Source organism: Carcharodon carcharias, chromosome 33, assembly GCF_017639515.1.
Source record: "Carcharodon carcharias isolate sCarCar2 chromosome 33, sCarCar2.pri, whole genome shotgun sequence".
Taxonomy (NCBI): Eukaryota; Metazoa; Chordata; class Chondrichthyes; order Lamniformes; family Lamnidae; genus Carcharodon; species Carcharodon carcharias.
In genome coordinates, this window is record NC_054499.1 from 11,646,797 (window position 1) to 11,660,011 (window position 13,215).

Genomic DNA, 13,215 nt, shown 5'->3' on the forward strand with positions numbered 1-13,215 from the left:
CCATCAAGTTAGTTAAACACCATTTCCCCTGCCTCTTCCTTATCAACCCATATTTTTCCATGTGACCACTAATTCTATCCCAAATAATTCTTTCTAGAATCTTGCCCACCACTGAAGTTAAACTGACTGGTCGCTAATTGCTTGGCTTATCCTTACGACCTTTTTTGAATGAAGGTGTAATGTTTGCAATTCTCCAGTCCTCTGGCACTTCCCCTGAGTCTAGGGAAGACTGAAAGATTATGGCCAGTGCCCCTGCAATTTCCACTCTCACTTCCTTCAATAACTTTGGATGCATCTCATCCGGTCCCGGGGATCCTTGTCAACTTTAGTGCCGACAGTCAATTCAACACTTCCTCCTTATCAATTTTGAACCCTTCTAGTGACAGAGTTTCCTGATCTGTCACCATGGCCTGGGTAGCATCTACCTCCTTGGTAAAGACAGATGCAAAGTATTCATTTAATACCTCAGCCATGGCCCCTTCATCCATGTGTAAATTCCCTTTTAGATCCCTAATTGCCCCTAGTTCTTGTTTTACCACCCTTTTACTATTTATATGCCTACAGAAGACTTTGGGATTCCCCTTTATGTTGGCTGCCAGTCTTTTCTCATAATCCCTCTTCGCTTCTCTAATATGCTTTTTCACTTCCTCTCTGAACCTTTTGTATTCCTCTTGGTTCTCAATTGTATTTTCTACCTGACACCTTTTTCTTCTTTATCTTAATTTCTATCTCATTTTTCATCCAGGGAGCTCTGGATTTGTTGCCCTACCTTTCCCTTTCAATGGAATATACCTTGACTGTGCCCGAATCAATTCTTTTTTGAAGGTAGCCCATTGTTCAGCGACAGCTTTTCCCACCAATCTTTTGTTCCAGTCTATCTGGCCCAGCTCCGTTCTTGCCCCATCGAAGTCTGCTCTCGTCCAGTTAATTATTCTTACTCTAGATTGCCTATCATCCTTTTCTATTGTCATCCTAAAATGTACAATACAATGATCACTATCTCCTAAATGTTTCCCTACTGACACTTGATCTACATTGCCCACCTCATTTCCAAGAACCAGGTCTAACAGTGCATCTTTTCTTGTTGGATTGGACACATATTGCTGTGGAAAATTCTCCTGAACACAATCTAGGAACTTTTGTCCCTCTCTGAGCTTTACACTTCCACTGTCCCAGTCTGCACTCGGGTAATTAAAATCACCCATTATAACTGCTCTATAATGCCTGCATCTCTCTGTAATTATCCTACAGATTTGTTCTTCTATGTCCTTCTCGCTAGTTGGCGGTCTATATACTACACCGAGAAATGTAACTGCACCCTTCTTGTGCCTTAGCTCTAACCAAATTGATTCTGTCCTTGAATCCTCTGGGACATCCTCTTTCTCCAGCACCGCAATGCTCTCCTTAACCAATACCGCTACCCCTCCTCCTTTCCTTCCTTCCTGAACACTTGTACCCGGGAATATTTAACACCCAATCCTGCCCTTCCTTGAGCCAGGTCTCTGTTATTGCCACAACATCATATTTCCACATGGCAATCTGCACCTGTAATTCCCCAATCTTACTTACTATATTCCATGCATCCACATACATTCATAGTAACCCTGATTTAGATTTTGTTACTGTCTCCCTCACCCTAACTTCACCTGTTAGCTTACTATTCTCTATGCTAGTGCTATCTGTCCCTCCCAATATTTTGTGCACCCTTCTATTCCTCTCTAATATTCTGTCTAGGTTCCCACACCCCTGCCGATTTAGTTTAATACCCACCCAACTAGCAAAATGCTCTGTTCAGGTGCAAGCCACCTGGTTTGCACAGATGCCATCTCCCCCAGAGCTAAAGCCCTCTTTCTGCTCTTTTGTTCTTCTTCCTCCCCTCCTGTACAGCCGAACCACTCGTGGTGCCACAAACTTGGCTCTGACTGCACTCCTCTGAAGAACCAGCACCCTCACCAACTTATAAAACGGAAAACCGATTTGTGAGCGGGACCCGAGGGGACTCCTGCATTACCTGCCTACTTCTCTTGGATTGCCTGGTGGTCACCCATTCCCTCTCTGCCTCCAGGCCCTTAAGCTGCGGTGTGACCACCTCTCTGAACGTGCTATCCACGTAGCTCTCAGCCTCGCGGGTGCGCAACAATGACTCCAGCTGTCGCTCGAGTTCTGAAACCGGAGCTCAAGTTTCTGCAGTTGGCAGCACTTCCTGCACACTTGGTCGTCTAGGTCACTGGTGGCATCCATGACTTCAATGAAGCCTTGTACACACCTGCAAACTGCAGGAAACCGGCATGAGATTATGCACCGGATGGCAAGCTGCTCCACCAGTGTGGCATGGTCTGAGAAAGGCCAGGGGGTGTTTGATGGGGACAGTGTCAAGGGAGCTTTACTCTGTATCTAACCCCCCTGCTGTACCTGTCTTGGGTGTGTTTGATGGGGACATTGTAGAGGGATCTTTACTCTGTATCTAACTCTGTGCTGTAGCTGCCCTGGGAGTGTTAGGTGGGGACAGTGTAGAGGAAGCTTTACTCTGTATAAAAACAAAAAAACTGTGGATGCTGGAAATCCAAAACAAAAAATAAAAAATATCTGGAAAAACTCAGCAATTCTGTCTCCATCCCATTCTCTCAGTTCCTTCACCACTGTCGCATCTGTTCTGATGATGCTACCTTCAAAAACAGTTCCTCTGACATATCCTCCTTCTTCCTTAACCGAGGTTTTCCACCCACGGTGGTTGACAGGGGCCTCAAACATGCCTAGCCCATCTCCCATGCATCCGCCCTGAAGCCTTCTCCTCCCTCCCAGAAACATGATAGGGTCCCCCTTGTCCTCACTTATCACCCCACCAGCCTCCGCATTCAAAGGATCATCCTCCGCCATTTCCGCCAACTCCAGCATGATGCCACCACCAAACACATCTTCCCTTCACCCCCCTTATCGGCATTCCGTAGGGATCGTTCCCTCCGGGACACCCTGGTCCACTCCTCCATCACCGTCTACTCCTCAACCCCCTCCTATGGCACCTCCCCATGTGAACGCAAGATATGCAACACCTGCCCCTTCCCTTCCTCTCTCCTCACCGTCCAAGGGCCCAAACACTCCTTTCAAGTGAAGCAGCATTTCACTTGCATTTCCTTCAACTTAGTCTACTGCATTCATTGCTCCCAATGCGGTTTCCTCTACAATGGAGAGACCAAACGCAGACTGGGTGACCGCTTTGCAGAACACCTTCGGTTTGTCCGCAAGCATTACCCAGACCTCCCTGTCGTTGCCATTTTAACACTCCACCCTGCTCTCTTGCCCACATGTCTGTCCTTGGCCTGCTGCATTGTTCCAGTGAAGCTCAAAGCAAACTGGAGGAACAGCACCTCATCTACCGACTAGGCACTTTACAGCCTTCCGGATTGAATATTGAGTTCAACAATTTTAGATCTTAAACTCCCTCCTCCATCCCCACCCTCTTTCCGTTTCTTCCCCCTCCTCCTTATTTTTTCCAATAATTTACATAGATTTTTCTTTTCCCACCTATTTCCATTATTTTTAATGTATTCGTCTGATCATTTATCTATACCTTTTACACCCTTTTAGTCTGATTTCACCCCACCCCCACTAGAGCTACCTTGCTTGTCCTGCTATCCACTCTTAATTAGCACATTCAACACCTCTTTGTTTTTTAGTCTGTGACATCTTTTGGTTATCTCCTTCTATCACTGCTTGCTTGTCCCAACAACCACCACCCCCTCTCCCCCCTCTTAAACAAGCTTATATTTTACCCCTCTCCTACTTTTACTTAATTCTATTGAAGGGTCACGAGGACTCGAAACGTCAACTGTGCTCTTCTCCGCCGATGCTGCCAGACATGTTGAGTTTTTCCAGGTGTTTTTTATTTTTTTGTTTACTCTGTATCTAACCCTGTGCTGTACCTGCTCTGGGAATATTTGATGGGGATAAAATAGAGGGAGCTTTACTCTGTATCTAACGCTTTGCTGTACCTGTCCTGGGAGTGTTTGATGGGGACAGTGTAGAGGGAGCTTTACTCTGTATCTAACCCCATGCTGTACCTGTCCTGGGAGTGTTTGATGGGGACAGTGTAGAGGGAGATTTACTCTGTATCTAACCCCGCGCTGTACCTGATCTGGGAGTGTTTGATGGGGACAGTGTAGAGGGAGATTTACTCTGTATCTAACCCCCCTGCTGTACCGGAGGTTCTTTAGCTAATCTCACCACCATTAACACCCCTTTGTCCTTTTGTCTATGACATCTTTGGCAATCTCTTCTTTGCCTCCACCTATCACTGACCCTCTATCCAGCTCTACCTGTCTCACCCCCATTCAACAAGCTTATATTTCACCTAATTTCTATTTTTCCTTGGTTCTGATGAAGAGTCATACGGACTGGAAACATTATCCGTCTTCATCTCCGCAGATGCTGTCAGACCTGCTGAGTTTTTCCAGTAATTTTTGTTTTTGTTTCAGATTTCCAGCATCCGCAGTATTTTGCTTTTATCTTCGAGCGTTTGATGGCGACAGTGTAGAGGGAGATTTATTCTGTATCTAACCCCGTGCTGTACCTGCCCTGGGAGTGTTTGATGGGGACAGTGTAGAGGGAGCTTTACTCTGTATCTAACCCCGTGCTGTACCTGTCCTGGGAGTGTTTGATGGGGACAGTGTAGAGGGAGCTTTACTCTGTATCTAACCCCGTGCTGTAGCTGTCCTGGGGGTGTTTGATGGGGACAGTGTGGAGGGAGCTTTACTCTGTATCTAACTCTGTGCTGTACCTGCCCTGGGAGTGTTTGATGGGGACAGTGTAGAGGGAGATTTATTCTGTATCTAACCCTGTGCTGTACCTGCCCTGAGTGTGTTTGATGGGGACAGTATAGATTTACTCTGTATCTAACCTGTGTTTTAAGTGCCTTTCAGTAGTCCATTCTCCAGTTCAAGCCTCCTCCACATTAATAATTCACATTTGTATAACTACATTTCGGATTAATCTAATTAGAACATTTTAGCATGAGTAACCTGTCTGTTTCCTGTCCCATGAACTGACAATCTGGCATTAGGCCTGGATGGTGGGTGGGGATGGGAGCGCGGGGGCTGGTGGTGGACCTTACTGCTTCAGCTAGATATCCAGCTCTCTCCTTGATTGAAAAACTGTCCAATGTCCAACACCAGAATCAAGGGCCTTCAGGGAGACCAAAAAAACATCAGTAACCATGGAAACTAAAACAAAGGCCTTTTACAGGAGTTGTGTCCTCAGTGACGCAAACTAGCCACTGGGGGTGGAGAGTGGGGGGAAACATCCTCCTGTGGTTAAGGAACATTTTCCAGATGCATGTGTGTTGCTGTTGTCCTCTTTGTTGAGATATCTGGCCGTCCAGACATCGCCCCCGTCACCATTCATCCTCCACCCGCACCCCCCCCCGCAAACCCATTGAAGATGGAGATGAGGTTGGAATTCACGTTTGAATAACTCTACATTTTCAGATGAATCTAATTGGAACATTTTAGCGTGAGTAAACTTCCTGTTTCCTGTCCTAAGAACTGACAATCTGGCACTAGGCGGGTGGGTGGGGATGGGAGGCGGGGGTGAGGGCTGGGAGTGGTGCCCCCGCCATCCCCAAGCTCCTCCGCTAATGCAGTTGCCTCCAGGAGAGAGGAAGGAGACACCTAGGTGTTTGAGTTTTTCCCGACTATCGTGGGCAGGTCCCTCCTCACCTGGGCCTCTCTGCCCAATCTGAGATCAAGGTGTTACGTGCCAGCAAGCATGTGCCCACTACAACCAACTCCCACATGACCCCCGCCTTCTCCCCTCGCTCTCCCAGCTCCCCGCCCTGTTAGGGGGATTCGCACATTTCACTCAATCCCACGCGGGCAACACCATGCCCATGGCAACCTGGGGAGGACTCCAAACTCCACTGACAACAGGGCTTTAATGACGTGCCATTGACATTGGTTCAGTGATGCCACATAAGAATATGAAAAATAGGAGTGGGAGTAGGCCATTTGGACCCCTCAAGCCTCCTCCGCCAGCCAATAAGATCTTGGCTGACCTGATGTGGTTTAGCTCCACTTTCCTGCCCACCCGCCTGCATAACCCTTCATTCACTTGTCCATCAAAAACCTGTCTAACCCAGCTTTCAGTATATCCAACCGACTCCACTGGTCTCTGGGGAAGAGAATTCCAAACACTAACGACCCTCTGAGAGGAGAAATTCCTCCTCATCTCCACCTTTGATAGGAGACCCCTTATTTTGAAACTGTGCCCCCCTGTTCTGGATTCCCCCACAAGGGAAAACATCCTCTTGTTGTAATATGCCTTTAAGGGATAGCAGCGTGACATCACTAAAAGGGAAGAGTGTCATGTGATCCAGTCTTCGTTTCACTTTGGCCTGTGAGCACACAGCTCTGTTGCTGATGTCTTCAAGTAGTTTTCTGCCTTTGTATAAATGTTTCACATGCCTAGACTTAATAAGTGAAAACACAACATGTTTACCCAATCCCTTATGAGTGATTGGTGCCTTTGTATCATTGTAAAATCACAACACCTCTCAGCATCTATTGTATTAAGCCCCCTCAGAATCTCATATGTTTCAATAAGGTCACATCTCATTCTTCTAAACTCCAATGAGTATAGGCCCAACCTGCTCAACCTTTCCTCATGAGACAAACAATAACACAGCAGTGATATCACACCAATAATGTCCTGGCAATGAGGTCACACCACTGAGGTGAGGTTGATGATATCACAGCAGTGATGTCACACTAATGTTATCATACCAGCGATGTCATGTCACTAAAGTCACACCAATGATGTCAAAGTGTTGATGTCACACCAGTAATGTCACACCGGCAAAGTCACACTAATCATGTCACATTGGTGATGTCACACCAGTAAAGTCAAACCAGTGATGTCACACTAATCATGTCCTACCAGTGATGTCACATCAGTAATGTCACACTAATCATGTCACATTGGTGCTGTCACACCGGTAAAGTCACACCGGTGTTGTCACACTAATAATATCATGTTGGCAATGTCACACCGGTGATGTCACGCCAATGATGTCACACTAATTGTGTCACATTAGTGATATCACACCGGTAAAGTCACACCAGTGATGTCTTTCCGGTGATGTCACACTAAGCACATCACATTGGCGATGACACACCAGTAATGTCATTCTGGTGATGTCAAACTAATCATGTCACATTGGCAATGTCACACCAGTAATGTCATTCTGGTGATGTCACACTAAGCACATCATATTGGCAATGTCACACTGGTGAAATCACACCAGTGATGTCACACTAATCATGTCACTTTGGAGATGTCACACCGGTGATGTCACACCGGTGATGTCACACTAATCGTGTCACATTGGTGACGTCACAACAGTGATGTCAGGTCGGTGTTACAGAGTGCTCACCGACTTCTGGAAGTAGGTCGAACCATTGGGTATAATCTCCCTCATATATAATGTGGATAGTTCCCTGAAGGAGTACACATTGAACAGTACAAGACAGGCCTCAGAGTCAATCTGCTTTCCCAGATCACAGGCTAGGGCAGGTGTTGGATCAGAGAGGGACGGAGGCAGGAAACCACACAGGAGAACATCACGTGGATGTGAAACTGACATCGCGCGTTGCATGCCCCATGATATGAATGAGAAAAAGATAGAATCCGTGCCATATTAATTTCTGTCCATTTCTGCCCGGTCCAGCTTCAGTCATAATACCAGGCAGAGGAGCTAAAAAAATTGGCCCCAATGAATTGAAAACAAAAAATGGAAACAATGCTGGCTCACAGAAACCTCTGCCTACCCTAGTATGTCAGCTGTGGCTCAGCGGTTGTGGGTTCAGGTCCCAGGGAGTGGGACAAAATCTAGGCCGACAATCTCCAGTGCAGTGCTTGAGGGAGTGCTACACAGTTGGGGGTGCTGCCTTTCAGATGTGATGCTAAAGCGAGGCCCCGTCTGCCTCTTGAGTGAATGTAGGAGATCCCCATGGGCAATTCAGCGTCGCACTTGTGATGGGGGTGGGATGGCGGCCGGCTGCCCAACCATTTTGTGTGATTGACCCGTATTTTTAAATGTTTGTCCCATGTCCTGTCGGAAATCTCCCCGAGGCGCCATCCATCCCACATTTCCATTTGTGCCCCAAAGTCTGGCGCTGCTGTGACAGGCTGAGAAGTTCTGGTCTCCGGGGTGATGATGTGGGTGGTGGGGGTTGGGGGGGGGGGGGGGGGGGGGGGGGGGGGCTCATCTTGCCACAGCCTTTGGCTCTTTGTTGCTGAGAATCAGGCTCACTGGGCTGGGCCATGAGTTGAAGGAACGGGAACTGCGCGAGGTGAGGGTGCACAGGGAGAGTGAGGGTTGGGGGGAAGACTCATTTGCCTTAAGCACACTTCCATCAAATGCACCATTCGAGCGAATGTGCTCATTGATGGCACACATGGTTGTAGGATTTGTTGGAGCCTAATAGGTTAATTTGATGGATGTTAAATGCCTCTTTGGAGGTAATAAGGTGAACAGTTGTTGGATATTGCTTAGCTAATTTTACTCAGATGTGTACATAAAGCAGAACCAGCCTGCACTGGGTGTCTGTGGTTAGAGTGGGGAAGTAAGCTCTGTGGCAAGCAATAAATCAGTCCCAACCAAAGCATCCTACTCTCAATGTCTTCTTCACAACCAGGCTTGGGAATTTGTCTAACAGGAGTTGGCATTGTGTTGATCTTATATAGGATGAACGGCAAGTCAAATGTAATTACCAAATGTACTGTCATGGGTAAAACTCATTAGATTCTTTATACTATCCACTTGCCTGTCTGCCTCCAAAGCCTGGACAATAAGTAAGGATCTGGGGCAGGAAATCGAGGCCTTAGCTGCCAGATCCTAAAGGGTCTTTTTGTGATTTCTAAAAGAATATTAAGTTTCCGATACTTGTTTTTTTTCTTTTTGGATTACATTCAACAATTTTTGAATCAGGATTGTGTTTTAAAGATGTATGATAAAAATCCCATAATCAGACCACGATACGTATGAAATTGCAAGAGCAAAAAAATACTCTTAAAAAGTGACAACCAGAAAACAAAATGTCGGTATTTTGGCCATTTGCTCAGAGCCGATGAGCTACAGAGGTCTCTGCTAGAGGGCAACGTGGGCGGCCATAGAAAGAGCGGTCAACCTAGGGATGACAGTGAAAATGGACTGGACTAGCCACATAAATACTGTGGCTACAAGAGCAGGTCAGAAGCTAGGAATCCTGTGACAAGTAACTCACCTCCTGACTCCCCAAAGCCTGTCCACCATCCACAAGGCACAAGTCAGGAGTGTGATGGAATACTCTTCAATTGCCTGGATGAGTGCAGCTCCCACAGCACTCAAGAAGCTTGACACCATCCAGGACAAAGCAGCCCCGCTTGATTGGCACCCCAGCCACAAATATTCACTCCCTCCACCACCGATGCACAGTGGCAGCAGTGTGTACCATCTACAAGATGCACTGCAGCAACTCACCCAAAGCTCCTTAGGCTGCACCTTCCAAACCCACGACCACTACTATCTAGAAAGACAAGGACACATGGAAACGCTACCACCTGCAAATTCCCCTCCAACCCACTCACCAGCCTTGACTTGGAAATATATCGGCCATTCCTTCACTGTCGCTGGGTCAAAATCCTGGAACTCCCTCCCTAACAGCACTGTGGGTGTACCTACACCACAGGGATTGCAGCAGTTCAAGGGGGCAGCTCACCACCACTTTCTCAAGGGCAAGTGGGATAGACAATAAATGCTGGCCCAGCCAGCGAAGCCCGCATCCCGTGAATGAATTTTTAAAAAATAGAGCGGTTGCAGATGAGCTGCCGTGGATGAGTGAGGATGGCTCCAGATAGACAAACATGATATACTATGACAACACATATTCTGGTAGGAGCAGCTGCAAGCAGCAGCAAGTAGTGAATTTACAAACTTTTCATGATCTAATCATGGTCTGCTGGATGCTATAGTATCAAAAGGGAAGTACCTTAACATGTGATTTCACCAGACAATTCCAAACTTTTACAGTAAAATGTATAAGAGCTTTAACCAAATCCAAAAGATTACAATAAAGGAATATTTGCAGCATAAGATTACACATTTACACCCTTGGGATCAGTAATGACATGAGTCATATGAATCGTGGCAGCTTTCCATCTCATAGAACAATGCTTTATGCCATGGTAGTTAAATCTGTGTTGAAATCTTACAAAATGGTATACAAATAGTTGTTTGGTAGTGCAGAACTTGTGTATTGCTGGAAAAAGAGACATACTATCTAAGTTTTTCATCTTGCACTCATCAGAACAGATTGCAAGATTACTAACACTAAAGAGAACAACAATTTATGTGGCATGAGAAGAGAGTGCTGATTGGTTGGCAAGTGGGCTCTGATTGGTAGAAGCATTGTCATGGAGAATGCAGCAGGGAACAATTAGCTGCCAAGCTTTTGTTCAAATTCAAACCAGGCAGGTTCTGTTGGTCAAGACACTGCCATGGGGAATGAACCAGGGAATGGCTGTCTCCCGAGCTTTTGTTTCATTGAAAAAGGCGCAATGTCTGGACATGGTATGTCAAAATGGTTTATCAACATATATTATGGATACATGAAAATGTAACCAGACTGGGTTCACACTGAATGGTGGCTGAACAGCAAATGTTCAAATTCAATTCACATATGTAATTACAGAGTTAAAGTGAGCATAAATGAATCTAAATTAGTTTGCTACCCTTGAACCATTAAACCACAATTTGTATGGGAAGGAGGTATATTTTATGTACAGTCCCTTGGTAGTACAGAACTTGAATATTTTCAAGACAAAACAGAGACAAGTTGCCAAAGCTTTTTGTCCTGGACAAACACATGGATATCAAATTTCAAATGGTCACAACAATTTATACTAGAGAAGAATAGGATGCTGATTGGTTGGCAAGTCAACTATGATTGGCCGAAGTGTTGCCATGGAGAAAGCAATAGGGAACCGCAGGCTTACTTTTCAAGTCTTGGCTGAATATATATTTTCAATGAAAATGGTGGGGGGTGGGGGAAGAATGCAGTCAGGAACAGTTAACTGCCAAGCTTTTGTTCAAATTCAAACCTGGCAGGTTGACTCTGATTGGTCAAGGCATTGCCATGGAGAATGAACCAGGGAATGGCTGTTCCCCCAAACTTTTGTTTAGTTGAAAGAGGTGCAATGCATGGACATGGTATGTCAAAATGGTATAAAAATACAAATTATGGATACATGAAAATGTTAATAACTGACCAGGCAGTACAATTTCACAGAATCACAGAATCACAGTACAGAAGAGGCCCTTCGGCCCATCGAGTCTGCACCGACACGTGAGAAACACCTGACCTACCTACCTAATCCCATTTACCAGCACTTGGCCCATAGCCTTGAATGTTATGATGTGCCAAGTGCTCATCCAGGTACTTTTTAAAGGATGTGAGGCAACCCGCCTCCACCACCCTCCCAGGCAGCGCATTCCAGACCCTCACCACCCTCTGGGTAAAAAAAGTTTTTCCTCACATCCCCTCTAAACCTCCCGCCCCTCACCTTGAACTTATGTCCCCTTGTGACTGACCCTTCAACTAAGGGGAACAGCTGCTCCCTATCCACCCTGCCCATGTCCCTCATAATCTTGTACACCTCGATCAGGTTGCCCCTCAGTCTTCTCTGCTCCAATGAAAACAACCCAAGTCTATCCAACCTCTCTTCACAACTTAAATGTTTCAACCCAGGCAACATCCTAGTGAATCTCCTCTGCACCCCCTCCAGTGCAATCAGATCCTTCCGATAATGTGGCGACCAGAGCTGCACACAGTACTCCAGCTGTGGCCTCACCAAGGTTCTATACAACTCCAACATGACCTCCCTACTTTTGTAGTCTATGCCTCAAATGATAAATATGCCTTTTTCACCACCTCACTACCATGCCCCCCCAAAAATATTTCAAGGTGAAAAATATAACAGCTCTTCACCTCCCCCTCAATCTCGGGCTTCAGCTTTGCATGCCCTCCTGTGGTCCAAGTGTTCCTTCTGTCTTCTCTTAAGAGCTGGTCACCCTGAGTGAGGTTGCCGGGGGGGGGGAGGGGCGGGGTTGCGGTGTAGGGGTAAGAGAGTCAGCTTTTCTTACACGGGGTGCACCACAGCTGAGCCTAATCCCACTGGGTATCCACACTATGGGAAGAGGAGGGGAGGCGTTCTCCCCGGAGTCCTGATCAACAATCTATCCCTCAGCCGACATCGTTATCTGATCATGGCTGTTTGTGGGAGCTTGCTGTGCGCAAATTGGCTGCTGTGCTTCCTCCAGTACCCACGCGACAAGAGTGCTTCCTTGGCTCCAACGCGCCTTTGGGACATTCTGAGGTGGTGGAAAAGCATTGTGTAAGTGCAAGTTCCCTTGCTGCCGCACCATCGCCTGCTTCCAACCCTCCCTCAGCTCCTCCGTGCAGTGGTGAGGGAACCAGGCTTGTATTGGCCAATGCTGTATATCAGGCTCCTGTCAGTGAAAGCAGCGGTGAGTGTGCTTATAGTCAGCCTGAGGGGAAGGTGCAGCGTACCTTCACTGGGTTCATGCCAACAACCTCGCAACAATTCCAGGCCCTTAGGGCGAAGCAATCTGCTTGATAAACTTGAACGTGAAACCGAGCCAGGAAGCGAGGCAGTGGGAGGGGCTCGCTGAAAGATTAGCACAGGAGAGCCAGGAGTTGTCAGGGACAGCTTTTAAAAGGCAGGGAGAGAAAGAGGGAGACAGAGGAGCTGAGCGGCATATTTCCAGAGAGAGGCAACGAAAGAAAACTAAGTCAAAGGGGAGAAATGTAACAGCTGAGGAGGAGATGGCAGAGATGGATAGGGTGGGGCGAAATCATCGAGGAATTTTTTGATCGAGTATGTGACTAATGATGGTGAAGTTATATTGCACCGGGGGATGTGGGACCAGTTTATATCAGTGGGGTTTGCAGGATAGGGGAAGGGGCGATAGGGAGAAGTGGGGGGTGGTGGGGGAACTCCTTGACAGACAGGGTTCCTGGGGCAGGGCTAGAGGACCTGAGACTGGAGATGATGATGGCGTGGGTGAGGGTTTCAGCAGTGGAGCAGCTGAGGGAGGGCTGGAGGGAGGCGATGGTGCGGCAGCAAGGGAACTTGCATTTACACAATGCTTTTCCACCACCTCAG